Source organism: Thermobia domestica, chromosome 4 (assembly GCF_964235325.1).
Source record: "Thermobia domestica chromosome 4, izTheDome1.hap1.1, whole genome shotgun sequence".
NCBI lineage: Eukaryota > Metazoa > Arthropoda > Insecta > Zygentoma > Lepismatidae > Thermobia > Thermobia domestica.
In genome coordinates, this window is record NC_137457.1 from 202,161,265 (window position 1) to 202,185,001 (window position 23,737).

At 34.2% G+C, this 23,737-nt stretch overlaps 1 protein-coding gene across 1 annotated transcript in view; it reads left to right on the forward strand.

Annotated features, from left to right (window-relative positions):
* Nucleotides 1-23,737, forward strand: part of LOC145683014 (uncharacterized) — an 832,861-nt gene that overhangs the window by 684,191 nt on the left and 124,933 nt on the right. The gene's annotated exons all lie outside the window — the stretch shown is intronic.

Genomic DNA, 23,737 nt, shown 5'->3' on the forward strand with positions numbered 1-23,737 from the left:
AGCATTGTTTATTCCAACAGTTCTGAAAAAATATTAAAAAAAAACTATTCCCATATTATCAGTGGACTTCCTGAAACGGAACTTTCTAATGTTAAGTTCGTTTACTACGTCGAATTTTTTATCTGTCGTCCATTTTCTTTCTCTCCTTCTGTCTCTTTTTCTCTCTGTCTCACTTCTGTACCTCTAACAGATATTTATACGTTTTAATTTTTCATTGAGAAGTGTTTAAAATTCTCCCTACATTAATTATAAATTTCGTTTCGTCTCATTTTTATTCTTTCACTTTATTGATACTAATACATGTATATTTTGAAATTGGAATTGTGCTCATGTTGCTGTTGATTCTAATACGGGAGAAAGGAAACGAGAAGAAAGGGGGTGGTCTTTTTACCAGACACGACTATGTGATAAGGGGTATATTGGATAGTCTAGCTGCTCGGTGTTACCTATCACACTATTTTTTCGTGTTTATAAGTTCAATAATTCACCATGAATAGAATTAACAATAAGTGTTTTTGTAATGAAGAAATAACAACATGAAATTTGAAATGTCTTTAAACAAACTGTTGAGATTTGAGAGTCGACAAACTTTACACTTTCGGGTACCGATAACGTTGAAACATCCAGTAGCAACAATTATCCCGAGATAGGAAGCTTATTTTTAAAAGAATGGCATTCTCAACAAAAGACAGAAATCTGAGAGAAAAGAAGGAATGAAATATTTCATTTCTAGTTCTATTAGTCTTGTAGCTCTGAGTCTGTGGCAAAAGTACTGATAGAAATAAGAACAATGAATTATGAATATTTTGTAGAACATTCCACTCTAATATCACAGGAGTTTCATCTTCCGGTTTACTTAGTTCTGAAAAATATAGAGTACATTGCTATATTATGTAAAGTACCTGTACTGTCGCTGATTTGTGATGACAATCAGAAACAGAAGTAAAAGGTAAATTGCATTAATGGTTTTCTATTAATAGCTTTCTATTTATGGGGAAGTATAAATACTTTAAACAATTTTTTTGCCTTAAAATATTTTGCCTAAAAATAAAACTGGTAACCCTGTTAACAATTTGTATTTAACGTAGGAGATGTCTGCTAGGGTAACCGGGGTGACAACAGGAATCTCTTTAGAAGAATTATTCAAGAAAAAGGTTAATCAATAACAGTTACTTCATATTAATTAATTACTCCACATTAATTAACTGTAAAGACACTTACATTGTTTTAATTACAGTCTTCTTAGCATTTTCATCTTCGTATACAACTTTGAATCACGAAGCCTAAAGTTCACAAATAAATAATACTATTGTAAAAGATCAATTAACGTTATGTTCCAAAACCCGTAAACACCATTTTACATACTCAACAAACAGAATTAAACATACTAAAATTAGCAAAGGATTGTAGTTAATTTTTATCGTATCGTAAAGCAATGCAGAAGAAAAAAAAAATAATAAAATGACTGTTTATATATGAACCAAGGAAAAAAAATTACATTTTCATACGAAAAAATTAGAAAGATAATGAAATTCATCTCCCAAAATCGAATTAATAGAGAAACAAACAAAACTATTACTGTTTTCTACAACTATTAACGATGCACTATGGATTGCACGAGATTTTGTCGTTAGTGCTTTCTGGGGAACTAACGTGAAGTTAGCCCTCTTTTTTTAACTCCTAGCATCCAAACTAATGAAGCATTAATGTTCGGATTTGGTGCTCTAAGAAGTATTAACGATTGCACTGGAAGAGATCATTAGTGCTTTTGAATTTCGGGAAGTTTCACTCAACGAAAAATTCCCAATGTTTTTCTTACGTGAGTTTCGTCACTAATAATGAAGCACTAACGAAACTATTATGTGTTTTCTAGTACCACCGACAATGTACTATCAATTGCACTAGGTGTGATTGTTAGTGCTTCCTGGGGGCCTAACTTCACGTTTGTCCTTGAATTTTTTTTTGCTTTTAGTGACCAAACTATTGCAGCACTAGTTTTAAGAGTCACTGCTCTAGGAAGCACTAACGAAGCACTAAAGATTGTATTAAAAATATCATTAGCTCTTTTGAGTTTGTCGGGAATTAGTCCCAGTGAAATATTCCCCATATGTTTATGGGAGTTTCATAACCAGAGGTGACCTAACCCCACTCAAGCTCACGCTAAAAAAAATAATTTCGACCTGAACTCACAAACTCATTTCGACCTCACGCTCACAACACCAGCCTGACCTCACGCTCACTCAACCTCACGTTTGCATCATCAGTCTGACCTCACGCTCACATCACCAGTCTGACCTCACGCTCACCTCACCAGTCTCACCTAGAGCTCACTCAACCTAACGCCCACATCACCAGCCTTATCTCACGCTCACTTCGTGAGGTTGAGGTCGAGTGAGCGTAAGTTTCGAACTCGTGAGCGCCGACCTCGTGGGTTTGGACATCTTTGTGACATATAAGTGGGCACATCTACACTAATAGTAAAGCAAAACAAAACCATTAGTGTTTTCTGGAAGCACTAACGATTGGACCAGGTTTAATCGTTGGTGTTTCCTGGGGGACTAACATGAAGTTGCACCAAAAAAGTTTTTTGCTTCTAGCGTCCAAACTATTGAAGCACTAATGTTGGTAGTTGGTGTTCTACGAAGCACTAACGAAGCACTAACGATTACACTAGAAGATATCATTAGCGCTTTTGAATTTGGCGGGAATTTGACCCAATGAAAAATTCCCCATGTATTCCTTATGGGCTTTTCGTGACATGTAATTGGCCATATCTACACTAATATTGAAGCACGAACGAAACTATTAGTGTTTTCTGGAAGCACTAACGATGCACTAACGATTGCACTTGGTTTAATCATTAGTGCTTTCTGGGGGGGGCTAACGTGAAGTTGGCCCCCCCAAAGTTTTTTGCTTCTAGCGTCCAAACTATTGAAGCACTAATGTCGGGAGTTGGTGTTCTAAGAAGCACTAACGAAGCACTAACGATTACACTAGAAGATATCATTAGCGCTTTTGAATTTGGCGGGAATTTGACCCAATGAAAAATTCCCCATGTATTCCTTATGGGCTTTTCGTGACATGTAATTGGCCATATCTACACTAATATTGAAGCACTAACGAAACTATTAGTGTTTTCTGGAAGCACTAACGATGCACTAACGATTGCACTTGGTTTAATCGTTAGTGCTTTCTGGGGGGGGCTAACGTGAAGTTGGCCCCCCCAAAGTTTTTTTGCTTCTAGCGTCCAAACTATTGAAGCACTAATGTCGGGAGTTGGTGTTCTAAGAAGCACTAACGAAGCACTAACGATTACACTAGAAGATATCATTAGCGCTTTTGAATTTGGCGGGAATTTGACCCAATGAAAAATTCCCCATGTATTCCTTATGGGCTTTTCGTGACATGTAATTGGCCATATCTACACTAATATTGAAGCACTAACGAAACTATTAGTGTTTTCTGGAAGCACTAACGATGCACTAACGATTACACTTGGTTTAATCGTTAGTGCTTTCTGGGGGGGGCTAACGTGAAGTTGCCCCCCCCCCCAAAGTTTTTTGCTTCTAGCGTCCAAACTATTGAAGCACTATTGTTGGGAGTTGGTTTTCTAGGAAGCACTAACGAAGCACTAACGATTGCACTAGAAGAGATCATTAGTGCTTCAATGGGGGGGGCCAACTTCTCGGACGTGTATTGGAGAGTGGTGGGAGGAAGGGGAGTTTCCTATCAGGTTGCCTGGAATAGATCTTAGTATTAGTAGTAGTGTCATACTAATTATTACTTTTCCACGTAATATGAACAGCAATTCAATGGGTTCGCAAACGAACGAACGTTACGACTTTTTCTATACTAATCGAGAGCTCATTTCCCAATACATGTGGATTTGTGGTGGCGAACATCATATCCGTGGATTTTCTTGGGTTCTCAAGTTTTCTTCCATTCGTTCATTCCTCTTACAAATTCTTACATCATTATTCAGTTGCATTTTTGTCCGTCTTCTGCAGTCTTCAGGGCATAAAGGATATATGTAAAACTAAAGATTTCAGTTTCAACAAATAGTAAAATGTCCTGTAATAAATAAACGAAGTGTGTTCAAAGAAGGCCGAACTTCTACTGTCCTTGCTTTATTGCTCATTATTCAAACTTCCAATCACAATTGTCTTCAAAGTACTCTCCTAAAATGGCGTAGCCGGGTGAAGCCCCGGCTCAAGTCCCTTCTTATTGCAGTGATATTAAAATGAATTCTGCTTGTGCACAATTGTTCCATTTATGATCAAGGTTTTACCATTTAAAAGTATTCTACAATCGTGCTCAAAAATTTCAGTTTCCGGAAGTTCTGTATAGCAAATTAGTTACATAGTTCATTGTTAATCTTTCTGAGCTTTCTGTGTAGTACATGCATCAAAATTGACCATCTGCGGGTGCGAATAGAAAGCATTTAAAAAAAAAGCAGGAACTTTAAGTTTTAAACTATTAATAATATCCTGATTAATTGAATTGTTAATGCGCGTGACTCCGGTGTACAAAATCCCCCACTTTCAGTGTGAGCACTAAAACCCAATAAAAGACAATGTTTTGCTACACCACTAGGTGCGCATGATAGCCAAAGCATATAATCTTCAACCATTGGCGCGCTGTTTGAAAAGTTAGGTCTTTTTTTTTTTTTTTTTGAAAATACCTCGTACATATAGTTTCTTGACATAGTTTGCAAGATATTTTAACTTGACCTTTTGTCTCTGAAAAGACAGAGCTGTGTGTATACGTCATTGTTATATTGCTGTTGTGTAGTTATTAGAACTACATGTACAATGAACTACAACATAATCACGTGAAACCCGTCACACATGTGGCAACTAATTATTAAAAGTTCTCATCAAGCGATAGAAGACAAAATTTAATTGATTGATCAACCCATGTCAGCTACGTGTTGATTAGATACATGAATATAGTTGGAAACCTATAGTAATGAGTTCGTGATAATATAGGTATTAATAGGTTCCAAGATAGTTCATCTTTTTGTAAGTCTATTACCATTTAGTGTTGTTAAAATTACTCGAATATTTTTCCGAATATCAGTTTACAATATTCGAACAGTTGTTCGTTATTCGAGTAATTATTTAAATTATTCAAAGAATGGTGACTATTAGAAGAACTCATGATTTGAATTTTAACAGCATTACTACCGTTATTACACTGATGGAAAAAATCTTTGATACGGACACAGAAACGAGATTCCAAGCAGCTCTGTTCACATTGCTGCAGCAGCTATGGTCCAGTCGTTCTTTTAGAAAAAATGTTCCGAGGGGACACACTTAGTATTCTGGTGGGGGCACTGCTGGTACTATTCTATTTATTATTATAGACGTATTATTTTGGTCTCCTCCAGGGGGGCACTCTCAAAGCTCCGGGGAGTGGGTGGCAGTGTACCCCCCAAAATACTTCTGGAAGGAGCACTGCTATTGTCCCGTTCACCATGTTAGGCTTTATAACACTTTGTTGTTGTAGTGGTTTTCACTGAAGGTCAGTACAAAGAAATGTGTTTTACAGTAGGCCTATGTTACTCACGTAAATTTGAATATTGTCCTGAAGAGTGTACATATAACAAATTGGGTGACCAGAATTTTGTGCAGTATACGTGAACCGTTTGTGTTGCAGGATGAATGAAGCTCTCAGTGCCTAGACCACAAATTCCTAGAACTACGACGAATGGCAGTATTTGTGAGCGACTAAAGTCATCCAAATATTCAGAAGTTAGTAACAATAATATAGAGCCTATGAGAACCGTGTCCCAAAAGTCCAGTACACTTTTCTTAATTTATTACACGAAAACTACTAGTGATATAGCTCTAGTGTATATGTCATATGAAAGAGTATCTCATTTTATTATTATTATTATTATTATTATTATTATTATTATTATTATTATTATTATTATTATTATTATTATTTTGTAATGTATGAGTTCATAATGCATCGATATGGGAACCATGTGTAACACGACATATGTGTAGACGGTAATCAAATTCTTGCCATACTCGTTGGAGCATATTCTGAGAGACAATAGTAACAATTTCTTCAATACTGCGCTTGAGTTCTACATTTTCTGGTAACGGTGGCACATGCGCACTATGTTAGTAGTAGAAAATGGATCGATTTGGCTCATATTAGGCTAACTCAGGAGCCCCTGGGAAATCGAGCATCGTGAACCGTCAACCCACGGTCTTTTACGACCTTCATTTTAGGGGTGTATTTGTTCCCTTTTATGAGCACTTTTTAGGGAGTATGGCGGCGTAGTGAAAGTTTGATATCATCGTCTCCAGTAAAATCATATAATTTATATTCATATATTCGCATCTAATGTAGCGTGAATACAATTAGTCAGTGTTTTAATTAAGAAGAAACATACAGAACATATAATCTTTTTAATTATAATCAGTTTAATAGAATTATTGTGCAAAATGGCTAACAACACTCGTTATAACAGCAGAAACAATGGACTGAAGTCACCGGCTGCAGCTTCAAGTAGGTCAGAAATTATGAAGAATATATGTGATGAAGTGAAACGTACTGTGCAGACACCTGAAGTCATTAAGCTAATCGTCGATTCAATAATTGAATCTGTAACGCGTGTTGTGATAGAACATTTGGAAGAAACGCTAAATTTCAATAGTGAAGTGATTGAGTACTTACGGAAAGAGTTGGTACAAAGAGACAAGAAAATAAGTGATCTGCAGGAAAATATAGATGAGTTAGAACAATATCAGCGAAGAAACAGCTTAAGGATCTTCGGTGTACCTGAGAAGATAAATGAAAACACAGACAACCTTGCACTGGAAATCTTTGAAAAGAGACTGGGCGTAAATTTAAGTATAAATACAAGGGACATTTGCCGTTCTCATAGAGTAGAACAGAAGAAGCCTGGTAGTACACGGCCAATTATTTTTAAATTTGTTAGTTATCACTAGACTTCGGATTTTTGCATATTTGCATGTTTTTTTCCTGATGTGATATTGATATGCTCTTTAAACAGAAATTCGTTTCAGCTGTTTTGGGGTAAAATAGTAGAGTTTTATAGTGCATATATTTGCATATTTCGGAGGTTAGTGCATGTTTATGTCGTTATTGCATATAAATGCATATTTAAAGAAACAACCAAATTGATAATTTTTAATGTGCAATAACTTTCGTCATAAATGGAGTTCCAAGTTTCTAATATAAATAGACTCAAGACCTTGAAATGTTTTTTTGTTGTCGGTTTCGAATATCTTCCAAGGTCATGTTAAAGGAGAATAAGAAAGGGGTGAGTGATTGATCCTCCACGCAATGATGCATGATTGACACCTTCTTTTATATATATAGAAGATATAAATAACGGTGTCAAATCACCTACAACAAAATTTCTACGTCACTCATCTCGGAAGTTAAAGTTGCTACCGTTGTGTGCGTGTGGATTTGAAATTGTGTGGTCCTGTGGCAGGATAAAAATACCGAAAAAAATCTCCTAAAAGTTATCTCCTGAAACAGGGTCCATTTAGTTGTACTGCGATATCTTCAAATTGAATTTTAACTAGCTCAGAATTTTATCCAACTTAGAACAAATTTTGAACGATTCAAATTAAAAAAGCGGGAACATTTCAAAATTTGGTCCACTTTGATCACCTGTAGTGTAACATCTTCAAATCTGAAATTAAACTACCTCAGAATTTTGTTCATTTTTGTCCACCCAAGATTTTTATTTTTGTAAAATTCAAGTAAACGAGGAAGGGTCATTTAAAAATTTGGCCACTTTGATGACCTGTAGTGCGACATCTTCAAATTCTAAATTTAACTAGCTCTTAATTTTGTTCAATTTCATTTTTGTCCACCCAAGAAAAAAATTTGAAAATTCAAATAAGCGAGGGAAGGCCATTTAAAAATTTGGCCACTTTGGTGACCTGTAGTTCGGCATCTTCAAATCTGAAATTTAACTACCTCAGAAATTTGTCCACTTTTGTCCACCCATAAAATTTTTTTGTAAACTTCAAGTAAAAGAGGGAGATTCATTTCAAAATTTGGCCACCATCACCTGGTAGTGCGACATGTCCAAAATCTGAATTTTAAATATCTCATATTTTTTTCTGATTTTTGTACATTTTTGTACCAACTAGAAAAATTATATACTATTGAAATAAAGGAGGAAGGGCCATTTGAAAGTTTGGCCTCATCGATCAGTGTGATATGCTCAAATTCGCATTTTAACAAGCTTAGAGTTATGTCCAATCCTTGTACTACAAACAAAACATTTTGTACCATCCAAATAAACGATGAAAGTCATTTCAAAATTTGGCTACTTCGAATACCTGAAGTGTAACATTTTCAAATTCGAATTTTAATTAGCTCAGGATTTTGTGAATTTTTGTACATTTTTGTACTACCAAGAAACAATTTCAAACGCCCAAATTAACAAAGGAGGGTCATTTCAAAATTTGGGCCACTTCGTTCACCAGTAATGTAACATCATTAAATTCTAATTCTAGCTAGCTTAGAATTTTCATTTTTTTTTTTTTTGCGAAGTTTTGTACAGCGGGGGACACTTCTAAATGGTACAGCCATATGGAGATTTACGGCTAAGGTGTACCATTTAGAAGTGTCCCCCGCTGTACCAGCAAGCTTGTTACAATTCAAATTTGAAATGTCTCACTACAAGTAAACGAAGTGACTAAATTTTTAAATATCCATCCATGGTGCTTATTTGAATGATACGAATTTTTTTCCTGGTGATAAAAAATATTCAGATATTCAACAAAATTCTGAGCTAATTAAAAATCGAGTTTGAAGATGTCTCACTACACGTGATCGAAATGGTCAAATTTCGAAATGAACCTTCCTCGTTCATTTGGATGGTATTTATCTATTTGTTGGTGGTTCACGAATGTAAAAAATGGGACAAAATTCTAAGCTTGTTAAAATTCGAATTTGAAGATATCACACTACAGGATCGATGTGACCAAAATTTCAAATGGCCCTCTCGTTTATTTCAATTGCAAAAAAAAAAAAAAAAAAAACACTTTCTTCGTGGTTCACCAATGTACAAAAACCCGACAAAAGTCTGAGCTAGTTAAAATTTGAATTTGGAGATGTCGGACAACAGGTGTCCGAAGTGGCCCAAATTTTGAAATGACCTTCCGTCGTTTATTTAAATGGTAAAAATGTTTCTTGGATGGACAAAAATGGATAAAATTCTGAGCTAGTTAAAATTGAAATTTGAAGGTGTAGCACTACAATTAATGGACCCTCTTGAAACTATGGATTGAAGTCGAGAGACGTTAACAATTGAAGGAGAAAATATATTTTGTAAAGTGTATGCTACAGAAGTAATATTTTCAAAATAAGTATGCTTGTTTTCAGAAGAGAACATTTCCATTTTGTTCGACAGCAAAAGCTTACACTTCAGCAGCGCCCTACTTTTTGGCCTTCTTATATAGCAGTTTCAAGTCTGGTAAGGAGTTCTACAAGTATGAAAGAACACAGTTTTTTTTTTCACTAGACAGATATCATCCCAAAGAAACCCTTTAAAAATGAATTTCGGGAAGAAATGAACAACCCTTTTGAAAATAAGCTTTACAATTAATTAAAATATTTGCTTTACAAAATCTAAAATTTGTCGCAGCAGTCACTTTTTGAGATAAGTTTCCGCGTTTTCCTTTAAGGAGTTTATGAGATTATTTAAATATAAGCTTGTGTTGCTTTGTTGCTGTCTCTCGAAACGTAACTTTCCTACTAAGTCTTCTGTTATGTTTTCGATAACTACTTTCTTCTCATTCATGCTCCATGTCTCGTTCAAATCAGTTTATTCCATTTAAAGTATCAATATTATATATTGAAAATTCTTACTGTTTTAAACGGACAATGTTACGCTGGAAGAAAATATTTTAGGATTAACACATAATTGAATACAAAAAGTAATTTCAGGGGGATTTATTTTCTTTTAAACAAGAACATAAGGTTTTGAATACAGTAAAAATTACCTTCAATAGGCCCCTTATTAAACGGAAATATTTCACGGTCCCATGAGTTTAAAGGTGTAAAAAAAAAAAAGTGTTAAATTCTCTTGTGTAGTCGGAACCTGTGTTGCGAACAACGCATGTTAAAATATACTTTTTAACGGAAATTTTCAAGTTCCGGAATGCAGCGTTTAGAAAATTTTTAGACATTCTGTGAGAGGTTAGGTATATGAACTACTTGTCTGTAAAAGTCTTCTTTTACTTGTTACCCTACAAATTTAACGTATAATCAACCGTCATATAAGGCCCTAGATACCGTGCAACATTTGAACGAAGTGCAATTTATATAGTAATTTATAAAACAAAAATATTTTCTCTAGCTGGTCTAGAGACATGGAACGAGGAGCATAATATACACAATAGATCAAAGAGAGCCAAAAGTAGAGGGAGGAGCGCTGAAAAGGGCATAGCATCTGCTTTTTGTCTTGGTCTTGGAAAATGTATGTAGGCTTTTTATTTTATTTTATTTTTTTTATTTTTTTGTTCACTGTAAGTTTTATGTGTATGAATTTGTAGCATAACTAAATACTGTAATTTAATACGGTATGTATAACATTTTATTTTATTTCCCTACGTTCATTATTTACAGTTTTTTTTTCATAGATCTATCTCCGTTAACTTTAAAACCTTTAAGGGAGATTTTTACGAGTCCTGTTCAATTTCGCTATTCAGGTTTTACTATTGCTTATGCCAGAAATGTTTATTATTAATATATATATATGGGAGTAGATGTATTTCAATTTCACATATTGAGCTGTTTGATTCAATAACGAAACAGGCTCTGCCAAGACTAATCGAACGAACATTTTTTTCGAAAAGCACAGTCAATAGACGCAAAAAAGAAAAAAAAACTGGCATAAAATTCTTGGCTAATGCAAATAGTGTTCCTGGGAACAACGACGCACGAATTACAGATTTATCTGCAAGTGACATTGCTTCTTTGAAATACTGTGCCTTAACGACCCGTGACAGGAAGGAACATTTTCGATGTAGACTAATGTTTTGACTGACAAATGCAGGCTTTTGCCAGGAATTACCGAAAACTACATAGTTGTCTATTGTAGCATAAATGCATCATAGTTGTACACCAAGTATATGTAGTTCAAGGAATAGGTACGACTTTTTTTCTCGAAAGATAATACAATTTCTCATTTAACTTTAGCTTTTGATTGGTGCATATTTATCCTTTTTAGTGCATATTTGCATATTTTCAGTGCATATTTTCGAGATTTTTAGCGCATATTTGCATGCATATTTTGCCGTTTTTAAGTGCATATCGATCCGAAGTCTAGTTATCACTCACGGGCTGAAGTGTTTAATCAGAAACGGAAGCTAAAGAACTCTGGAATTGTGATAAGAGAAGATTTATGTAGTTCACGATTGCAGCTACTGCAAAAGGCACTTAAGAAGTTTGACCCCAAGAATGTGTATACAAGGGACGGAAAAATTGTTGTCATCATCAATGGCAAAAAGAACTACGTTACGAACGCTTCCCAATTACAGGAGCTGTAAAGTTTGCACTCTACAGTATGTGAATAATGACATTGTATGTAGTGCAAAAGTGTAACTTGCAGGTAGTGCAAAAGTGTATTTATGTTACAGTTATCTGTTCTGTTCTATGTTAGAAATATATTTTATATTTTAAAGGACAACTATGGTAAGTCGAAATCAATTTTGCTCTTTTGTTATCTGTGTGCCGTGAGTTGACAAATTTATAATATATTAGTGGATATAGAAGTTGAACTTGTACAAGGGTACTTCTACCAATGTTGTAAATTACTCATCACGTTACAAATCTCAACTGGACACGATGAAGATAACAACTTAACAACACGATGAAAATGCTAAATTTTAAGCACTGTTTTATTAAGTGTGCGTTAAGTGATAAATACAAAAATGCCTATGTTAGAATTGCATTTATAAGGCGATTTTTTCCCATACTGTTATTTCTTCTTTACTGTAAGTTTAGTCATCTATGTTCTATGGTATTTTATTTTATGTTTATCAGTAGAAAAGGCAGTCATCATATCATGTGTGTCAGTGTAGCCTTTCAGTTTCGCCAGGGCTCAATTACTGCTTTAATGGTGTTTTTTATATACATTTTAGTTATAACCTTTGTATTTGAATATGGGTAGTGCAAACATAAACAATGTGGAGTTTCAGATCCTTACTCAATCTGCTGCTTCGTCAAATTTTAAGATTATGCATGCAAATGTCCGTTCTCTTTTTCCTAAAATTGACGAAGTACGGCTACTCGCTGTCTCCACAAAATGTTCGATTTTGATTATATCGGAAACATGGTTGGACGATTCTATAAGTACAAGGCAAATTGAAATTCCAGGATATTCAGTCATTCGCAGTGACAAAGGGAGGGGTGGGGGCATGCTGATTTACTACTTAAAACATATTAAAGTGAAAGTTGTTGACTTTCAATCTAACGATGTTTATCAAGATATAGAAATTTTAAATCTTGTTGTTAATGTGAACCACTTGTCAATTGGTATTACTGCTGTATATAGATCTCCCAGCATACCATATAGGGAATTGTCAGCGATCGAAGATGCCGTATTGGAACTATATCCACAAGTCGACCAAATATTCGTTGTTGGTGATTTCAATTGCGATCAACTCTGTCCAGATAAACAAGAAACTATTTACTTGAAATCTATTACTAACATATTAGGATTCACACAGTTAATAAATGAACCCACGAGAGTCACTGAAACTACCGAATCTTTGCTAGATTTAATTATTACTGACAACACGGAACAGGTACACTCGTTTGGAGTTAGTCCACCCATTGGAACATCAGACCACAGCGTAATTCACGTCACTCTCAAGCTTCATACAATATCCAAAACTCCCAGTAGAGTAATTCAGTGTCGTACTTATGCTTCATTTAATACCGAATCATTTTATCATGATGCACAAAATCACAACTGGGATGATATCATTCAAATGGAAACAATAGATAAAAAAAGTTGAATTTTTACAAAACTCTATACTCGACACTTTTGATAACCATGCACCGCTCAAAACGAAAAGGCTATCTAAAAGCACTCTTCCCTTTATATCAAGTAACACAAAACTTTTAATGAAGTTGCGTGACCGTGCTTACAGAAAATATAAAAGAACGAAGAATCAGTTGCATTGGGAGGATTACAGACGTTTGCGTAACTTCACAACTACTGCTGTGCGACAAGAAAAGGCTGCGTATTTTTCTGATCGTATGAGATCTACTAATGATGTACATAACATATGGAAAACTTTGCGTGATCTTGGTGTAGGTAAAAGCGATTCATGCTTGATTCTTCCAGATGATGTAAATGACATTGAAGCTATAAATTCACATTTCACAAGTGTCTATAAAATGTCTGAGACAAGCACTGAAGTACTTGATCAACAAACGCATTTGCTTTCATCGCGTAAACTAAATAGCAATATTGAAACGTTTAAGTTTCACACTGTAAACGAAACAGAAGTTAAAACTGCAATACAGACTATTAAGTCCAACACATGTGCGTTTGATGGAATAACAGGAAAAATGCTGCGACTGTCTGTTCCGTTTATTTTAACTCCACTTACTCACATAGTAAATTACTCATTAACTCAAGGTTGTTTTCCAGAACTGTGGAAGCGAGCGAAGGTGGTTCCATTGCCCAAGAAGACAGTTGTACAGTAGCTTGATGAGCTTCGTCCCATCAGTATACTTCCAATTATCTCCAAAGTACTAGAAAAAGTAGCATTTCAGCAATTAACAACTTATATCAATATAAATGAAATATTGCCTGTTACTCAATCCGGCTTCCGTAAAGAACATAGCACAACCACAGCCCTTTTAGAAATTACAGATTCAATTTTGAATTCAATAGAAAATTCAATCGTAACAGTTTTGGTCTTGTTGGATCTTTCGAAGGGTTTTGACCTAGTAAATCATGAACTCCTACTGGCCAAAATGAAATATTACAACTTCTCGGAAACAGTTATTAAATGGTTCCACAGCTATCTCTCTTGTAGACAGCAACAAGTAATACTAAGAGGAGAAAAGACTCAGGTATCTACCCCACCCCTGATAAAGGCAGGAGTTCCGCAAGGTTCAATATTAGGTCCCCTATTATTTTCACTCTTCTCAGCAGATCTTTCTACAGTCATAAAACATTCATCAGTTCACTTCTATGCGGATGATACACAGATCTTCATCAGTAGTACGCCTGAAAATATTATGGACACAATAGAGTTACTTAATACGGATCTTTTAGCTGTTAGCAACTGGTGCCTTAAGAATGGTCTTTTACTTAATACATTAAGATGTGTTTTCACTGTATTGGGAACATCACATCAGTTGAGCAAAATCAACCCTGATGACCTAAAAGTAACTGTAGTGAATTCCAATATTCCATTTTCTCCCTTTGTAAAAGATCTAGGCTTAATAATAGACCAAGGGCTGAGCTGGAATAAACACATTTCTGAACAGTGTATTAAAGCTAAGCGTATCTTACGACAGCTTTATAAATTGAAAGGCTATTTATCGCAAGAAACAAGACTATATCTTGTTAACACTCTCATTTTGCCTCTGTTCGATTACTGCGATTCAATATATGGTAGCTCTCTCTCCACTCAAAATACTAGAGCAATTCAGAAAATACAGAACTACTCTATACGCTTCTCTCTCAATTACAGGAAGTCTCAGCATATTCTGCCGGTACTTAATGAACACAATGTCCTAACCATGTCCCGAAGACGATATCTCCGATACTGTTGTTTACTATACAAAATAAATTCACATAAAGCACCACCTTACTTGCATCATAAATTAACATGTAGATCAGAAATGCATCGTTACAATACCCAAGGAAGTAATAAACTGAATATGCCCCGGCATTCTTTAAAAATAACGGAGAAGGCATTTTGAATTTCGGCAGTAAGAATCTGGAACTCCCTACCAAAGTCAATCACTGACAAACCGTATAATTTATTTAAATCATCACTCCAAACACTATTATTTAGAGATCAAAGACAAAGCATTGGCACACATGAAAGGTTTACTACAGTTTGAAATTGGACTAGCAGTATGAGTATAGTTTTTTTTTTCATTTACATTTACTGAGTGTTTTGTTTATCATTAGTATTATTGAATGTATCATGTTATGTTGTTATTTGTATCTTGCATCTTATTTGTGTCTATTTTTTGTTTCTTTTCTTTGTAATTATGACAAGGGTTAGGTGGCAGAGCAGCCTCCGGCTGAACCTCGCCCGCTGAAATAAAGAGAAATTGAATTGAATTCAATTCAATTCAATTCCCTTTTATGAGCACATTTTTAGGGGTGAACTCGTTCCCTTTTATGAGCATATTTTCCAACTCCTATTTGAACATAACAGATAATACATAAGATTCATTCTCTATAAGACTACGTAACATAACAGGGGTGTACTAGTTTCAAACCCTATTTTAATTACGAACACACAGCAGAGCGGAGAATACATAAGACTACGTTTCCATCCCTATTTGAACATAGCACAGCTAATAAAAGAGTATGGCTCATTTTTCAACCCCTATTTTACCATAGCATAGAATACGAAACATAGCAGGGGTGTATTCATTCCCTTTTATGAACATTTTTTTTCAACCCCTATTTTTAACGTGTATTTGTTTCCTTTTTCCACCCCTTATTTTTTACCATAGCAGAGCAGGGGTGTATTCATTTGCACCCCTATTTGAACATAACATAAGACTACGTTTCCACCCTATTTGAACATAGTCCATTTTAAGGGTGTACTCGTTCTCTTTTATGAGCATATTTTCCATCCCCTATTTTAACATAACGAACGTAGCAGACAATATGAAACATAACAGGGGTGTACTCGTTTCAACCCCTATTTTAATTACGAACACACAGCAGATCGGAGAGTACATAGCACAGCTAATAAAAGAGTATGACTCTTTAATCACACAGAGACTACGAAACATAGTGAAGATTAAGGGGTGTACTCGTTCTCTTTTATGAGCATATTTTCCATCCCCAATTTAACATAACGAACATACCAGAGAATATGAAACATAACAGGGTTGTACTCGTTTCAACCCCTATTTTAATTACGAACACACAGCAGAGCGGAGAATACATAGCACAGCTAATAAAAGAGTATGACTCTTTAATCACACAGAGACTACGAAACATAGTGAAGATTAAGGGGTGTATTCGTTCCCTTTTATGAGCATCGTTTCCAACCCCTATTTGAACATAGCATGAGACTACGAACACAGCAGAACGTAAGACTACGTAACATAACAGGGGTGTATTCAACCCCTATTTTAACATAACAAACATAGCAGAACTAGTAAAAGAGTATGACTTATTTTCCAACCCCTAATCGAACATAGCATAAGACTACGTTCCCACCCTATTTAAACATAGTTCATTTTAAGGGTGAACTCGTTCCCTTTTATGAGCATTTTTTTTTTCAACATAGCAGACAATGAGCAGTTGGCCTATTTTTTTACCCTATTTGAACATAGTCCATTTTAAGGGTGGACTCGTTATCTTAACATAAGGAACATAGCACATAACACATAGCAGACATAAGAGTACGGGGGTGTATTCGTTCCACCTCTATTTGAACATAGCAGAGATTATTTTCTTTTACGGGGGTAGCAACCCCCAACCCTCCTCCTTTCTCATCCAGGGCTTGGGACCGGCAATGGCGGAGTTTAAAAAAATAACATCATCATACTCTCATAAATGAGTAAAGCATAATATCATTAGCCTCAATAGTGGTAAGTGAGAATTTGTTTAAGAAATCGTGCAGTGAATAACCAGATGCACGACATGCTAGATATAAAAAGCAGTAATGTCCACAAAATTGAGATAAATCATCTTGAATACGTCTATTATTCCATGTATAATACAGACAGTTTCGTTTTAAAAACCTTATATGATTTTGTATATAGGGAGGTATACCATAGCTATCAAAATACTCTCCCACACACACATTAGATATATAAACAGCAACCTAATATTCACCAGGCTTATCACTAGAATCAGTATTTATAATTATGGCGGCTGGAAATGTATGAATAAACAAAGGCAACTCATCTGCAGCATATACACCAATAAAATGATTTTTAGGCAAATTTTGTTATAATGCTTCTTAAAGTTCAATTGTATTTAACATTTTTAAATTAATTAATAAATATTTTTCTCTGGAAATCAATTTCTAATTCTGAAGAGAATTCACCATAAATAATTGCTGTTACAAGAGATGGCAGTGCTTCTTTAAAATGAACTTCTAAACGTACACTTCCTTGCCGTTGTGGACTAGTATGAAATGCAGCACTTGCGCTAGAATCAGGAGCTAAATCAAACACCAGTAGAGTATAACCATTAGGATATTCGGCAAGTGAAATATCATTACCTTGATTACAATAATAAATACCTGAACCAGTAAATAACGTAGAATATGCTTGTATATATAGCTTATTATCAAAATCAGGTTGTGTTGGTTTGGATGGCACAGGCGTTCCATCAACATACAGTGTAAAAAACGACATACTAAAATGTTGAAAATTGAACGGATTTGTTTGATAAGTACCATTGAAAGCACCATTAATAACAAAACCAATAATAATACGTTTAGACACTTTGCCTGAAAACAGATCTGGAAGTGTACTATCCATAATTCCTTGTGGCAGAGTTTGTCTTCACCTGCACTCTTGTTAGAGGATATTTTATTCTAAATTTAGGATTTTGTAATACTTTATTTTGTGCTATTTTAACTGCTGGTGATACATCAACCTTTTTCACAAGCAATGTTGCATCTATAATTACAACTTTTCCATCAGCATCTGCGTCACCCTTTAGAAAAATGTAGGTTTAGCTGGAATTAGTTTAATACGCAATTGTACACCATTCAGTAAAAATTTCTCCTGATTGAAAATATCAACATGAATATAACCAAATAATTTAAATGACTGACTTAAAGTAGTGAGAAGAAAACGTTGTTTAAATCCTAAATTACCATCGGCCACACTGTCCATATGACCTGCAGTATCTTTAAACCACATTGATGTTTGAAGATACGTTGATTTAGCATTAGCATTATAATTTAGTAGTTTTTCAATATACGATCGATATGGATATGTATGTGAGCAGTAGGAAATAAGTTGATTATTCAAATATAATTGCACTTCACTGAACATTGCATTAAGAAAATCATTTACAGGACCAATTTTCTTATCGGCAGAAGTTAAATTAGAACCACCTGATTTAGTAATTTTACCTTTAATATATAACATTGTGTGCGGTAAGTCCATATAGTCATCCCCATGACCGGGGACAACAAATTCTATTGGTGCATTATCAGATATTGAAGCCGCAGGCTTATATGGAACTATTTTATTACCTATAATACTGGTTTGAGTGGGTAAACCAGCAAATAAATCTAATTCTTATTTCATACACTCACACTGCATTTTTCTTACTATTAATATTCACACATGGTAAAATTTACAATACCGTATTACGTCTACGAAAATGTAATTTTACACATACACTGCCATATTGGAAAGAAAGTGGATTACCTGTACTATCTCTTAAATCAAAAATAACTTGATCAAATTGTTTACGTTGCAGAGGCACATAATGAGGATTGTCAAAAATATGTACATTATTAATACCATGCTCTGTAGTATTTGTATTTATAATACGTAACAATATGGAGGTATGGTGTCACCTACCATTTGTGGTTCTACAATATCACTGTAAATATACATAAGTGTAGGTAGCGATTTTTGTAAATCAGGTGGATAACGAGCATGATGAACAACTGCAATATCTTCCTGCTGTATATGATCAAACCCTAGTATTCTGGCTAGTTCAGGAGATAGGCGTACTTCTATATGCTTCTCTTGATCTTTTATTACTCTATTAACCTCAATTCGTTTTACTGATGCTTTAACTTTTAATTGTAAATTTAAAATATCACTTTTATTATTAATTTGAGATAGAATATCATCAACATGATAATAGTGGCCTGGTAAGATTTGAGTTATGTTCCAGTTTTTTGTATTCATGATACGGTAATAAATATTATTTGTATATTTATAAACATTCTGAAATGAACTTGTATAATGTACTTCAACAACAGCTGTTTCCCACACTCCCTTCTCCAGTACAATAGGATGATATAATTTAGTAGTATAACAAGCAAGAATATTTTGAGGAAAATATTCCATAGAACTATTGCTAGGAAGTGTGAGATAAAAACTATCACTTTGCTCCATAATCAATCAAAAATATCTTTGGATCTTTTTATCCGCTTCACACCACTAAAATGAACTTTCTTTCTTTTGCTTCCAGATCCTACCAACACCTGATTTAATTTATTTTGAGCTTTGTTTTTTAAATTTGTTTTAGCTTCTTGCTACCGATCTTGTAAAGACTCTTCAATAGGTCTATTATTATCTAGTACATCTCCTGCTACATTAATTCCTGTACGTATCAACTCTTTATCAACAGTTTTTACACCTTGTTTTAATAAAGAAAATACAGTACTGAGTAAACCTCCTAGAAAACTACCAATGCCATAACCTTCTTGATATGCTGTACCTTTATACACGTTATAACCACCTCCTGCTTGATTAGTGTAATAATTAAAGTACGGATCATTCATCTTTCTTTCTATATACTCAAAAATATCAATAGATTACAATAGAATATTAGTATTATTGCTTATAAGTACACCATTTGCGTTTACGGGGTGGAGGACCATCCTTTTCGTTCTCATCATCATCATAGTCCTCTGTTAGTTTTCTAATATAATCTATTCGTTGAGGATTACCAATGTACTCTAAGGGTATATTGGCTTTTGGTAATAATGTAGCAAAAGGTTTTCAACCGGCAACTGAAATATTTTTCTCACGACATCTAACAAAATCGGATATCAAATCCACTATATTTGCACCTGGAATTAATTTATTATTAATATTCACATTTCCATTATCGTCCCATTGAATATTAGGATTTTGTTTCAATTTACGTAATAAAAGTCTTGCTTTACGTTTACAAATTTCAGGGAGAGTAGATATTATTTCATCCTCCTCCTCCTCCTCTCCTTCTTCCTCCTCCTCTTTATCAATAGTAATAGTAGTTGCTGTTGTAACTGCTGCCGGTTTTTGAATTATATTTAAATATTTTTGTAAGACTTCTCTATATCTTATCCATTTTTCTTCTGCATTTAAACTTTTATTATTTAAAATTTCTTTCATTTCATCATCAAGATTAGATATCACTTGATAATGATGTATTTTTTCTGGTGAGATTAAAATAAGTTTTTGTGCGTTTTGCATAATTATTTAATTAAACTAGACAGTATACCTCCTAAAATAGGTGCAAGCAATGCAGTAAGAAAACCACCTTTTTGTATAATTATTCGTTTTTTCTTTTGTTTTAATGACGGACCTTTTTTCACCAAATATCTCATTAGTAAGACTATTCATGGCTTTGGATTGATTGTTTTAACAAAAGAGACAGTGACCAAAGCTTAAAACTCACTTTATTTTAAATTATAATTTGTAACTGTTTTTGATATCTAGCATCTCCTTCTTCAGACACTATCGAAATTAATGAAAATACAGACATATATATATAAATATTGTTATAACAAAGTTTAAATTCTTTAACCGTCATATATATAGTCATTGTTATAAAAAAGTTTAAATTATTTTAACAGACATATATATAGTCATTGTTGTAATTTTTTATTATTTTTTTCTTTTTTTTCTTATTTACTGAGTCCGTCAGCCAATCCTATAAGTCTTCGTGTTCACTTTCCAATTAATCACGTTCCTTCATTTTTGGTTCTTATAAGGGCCTCTTTTTTAATTTTCTTTTTCTCTATGCTATTCAAACTTCCTTGCCATAATTCATTAATTGGTAAGCCCCCTGTCCAGTTCATCAATTTATCTCTTCCTACCTTCTTTATCCAATCCGCTTCTTTCCACTTCCTTATTATCATTCTTTTCTCCATCTCCAATACTTCCGTCTTATCCCAGTTAATTCCGTGATTCGTCTCCTTAACATGTTTGTATATGGCATTGGTATCTTTCTTCCTCCTAACATCATCTTCATTTTGTTTTATCCTTTCTTTCATTCTCTTTCCTGTCTCTTTTATATATGACATATCGCAGTCCTCACACCATACCCTGTAGATGACCCCTTCTTCCTCTTTAATCTTTTTAGTTCCTTTTCTATTCTTCTTCTTTATTGATCTTAATAAAGTTTCTCCACTAGCAGAGAAGCAATAATAAGTGTCATAGAGGAAGAAATGGGTAGTAAAAGTATAGAAGGATGGACAAAAGAGAAAGTAGTTAAGGCTTTGAAGTTAATAAGGGAAAACAGTTATTGTATAATCGGTGAGAATGTGGTAAAAATAAGAAAAGGAATCAGTATAGGTTCGAGGCTGAACCCAGTACTGGAAGAAATAATTATGAACAAATGGGAGAAAAAGGTGAAAGAAGAAGGGTGTAAGAACTTGATCATATTTTGTAGGTATGTGGATGACTGTCTAGGCTTGTGGAAAGGGACTAGGAGACAATTAGAGAACTTCAAAGATAGTGTGGAAGATAAAGAAAAAGCATAAGCTTGGAAATGGAGTTGGAAGAAAATGGAAGAATAAACTTTTTAGACATGACAATAATAAAACAAGGAGAAGGGCTGGTTACGAGGTGGTACCAGAAAGAGTGCTCAGCGGGAGTGTACTGCCATGAGAGAAGCGACGTGGATAGGAGTACAAAGAGAAATTTCATAACAAATATGATAAGAAGAATAGAAATGATGGAGGACGAAGAGGAAGGAAGGAAAGAGAGCATACAGAAATTCTACAGACAGTTAGAGAAGAACGGTTACAGCAAGAAAGAGTTAGAGAGGGAAGAATAACGTACGAAGAGGAAGAGAGGGAGAAAGAAGAATCAAGAGGATGAGAGTGGAATAGAGGATGAGAGTGGAATGGCATGGCATAGAAAGTATGGGAGAAGAAACGGAGAAACTGAAGAATTTATTGAAGAAAAGAGGGGTCAGAACTTATAGAAAGTGTAGAAACTTTATTAGGATCAATAAAGAAGAAGAATAGAAAAGAAACTAAAAAGATTAATGAAGAGGAAGAAGGGGTCATCTACAGGGTATGGTGTGAGGACTGCGATATGTCATATATAGGAGAGACAGGAAAGAGAATGAAAGAAAGGATAAAACAACATGAAGATGATGTTAGGAGGAAGAAAGATACCAATGCCATATACAAACATGTTAAGGAGACGAATCACGGAATTAATTGGGATAAGACGGAAGTATTGGAGATGGAGAAAAGAATGATAATAAGGAAGTGGAAAGAAGCGGATAAAGTAGGAAGCGGAAGAAGAGGGAGTGGATAAAGAAGGTAGGAAGAGATAAATTGATGAACTGGACAGGGGGCTTACCAATTAATGAATTATGGCAAGGAAGTTTGAATAGCAGAAGTAGTAGAGAAAAAGTAGAGAATAGTAGAGAAAAAGAAAATTAAAAAAAGGCCCTTATAAGAACCAAAAATGAAGGAACGTGATTAATTGGAAAGTGAACACGAAGACTTATAGGATTGGCTGACGGACTCAGTAAATAAGAAAAAAAGAAAGAAAAAAATTAATAAAAAGTACAACAATGACTCTATATATATGTCTGTTAAAATAATTTAAACTTTTTTATAACAATGACTATATATATGACGGTTAAAGAATTTAAACTTTGTTATAACAACATTTATATATATGTCTGTATTTTCATTAATTTCGATAGTGTCTGAAGAAGGAGATGCTAGATATCCGAAATAGTTACAAATTATAACTTAAAATAAAGTGAGTTTTAAGCTTTGGTCACTGTCTCTTTTGTTAAAACAAATATCTCAGTCCCTTTTTATATTTTTAAAATTTATTTATCTGTTTTATTTAATGGAACATTTCCCTATAATACGTTATAGGAACATTCGCAAATAGAGCGAATTAAATCATGATCTGCATTTTGTAAAATTGCCCTACGTGCTTTCGGTTTTGACTTTGCTAAAAGTTTTAACAAATGTGCATTTTCCTTACTAATCATTTTTTACGGCTATTATAGCACAAATAGTTGTTAGAAAATAAACCATATTGCAATTATTTTTTACAGGCACATAAACATAATTAAAAGAATCTGTTGGAAAGATATTTGTTCTAACTCGCTGCTCATCAGGAGTATTTTGTTTTAAATCAAAAAGTAAATAACCATGTGCAATTCGAGTTGTATCTTGATATGCTTCTGGAATAAATTTTGTATTACCTGGATACAATTGTCGTGCTAGATAATTAATTTGAGCTTGGTCTCTAGGATTTTTAAAACAAACAAGATAATGACAATTTAACGAAATATCCCGCATTCCTTTTTGTTGATGAAAAATATTCTGTGTTATAAATATTACACTTATATTTCTATGATGGTTACCCTTAGTAAAAATATCTACAATCCGATGGTCACACTCACGCCTTAAATCATCAATAATGACAAGATGTGGACCCTCGTGTGCTTGAAATTCATTATTTTGAGTTAAACCTTCTTTAAACGTGCAGCTTGAAAGAGTATCATACAACAGTTTCCATTCACCATAACACCATACAATATTTTTAAATAACTTAC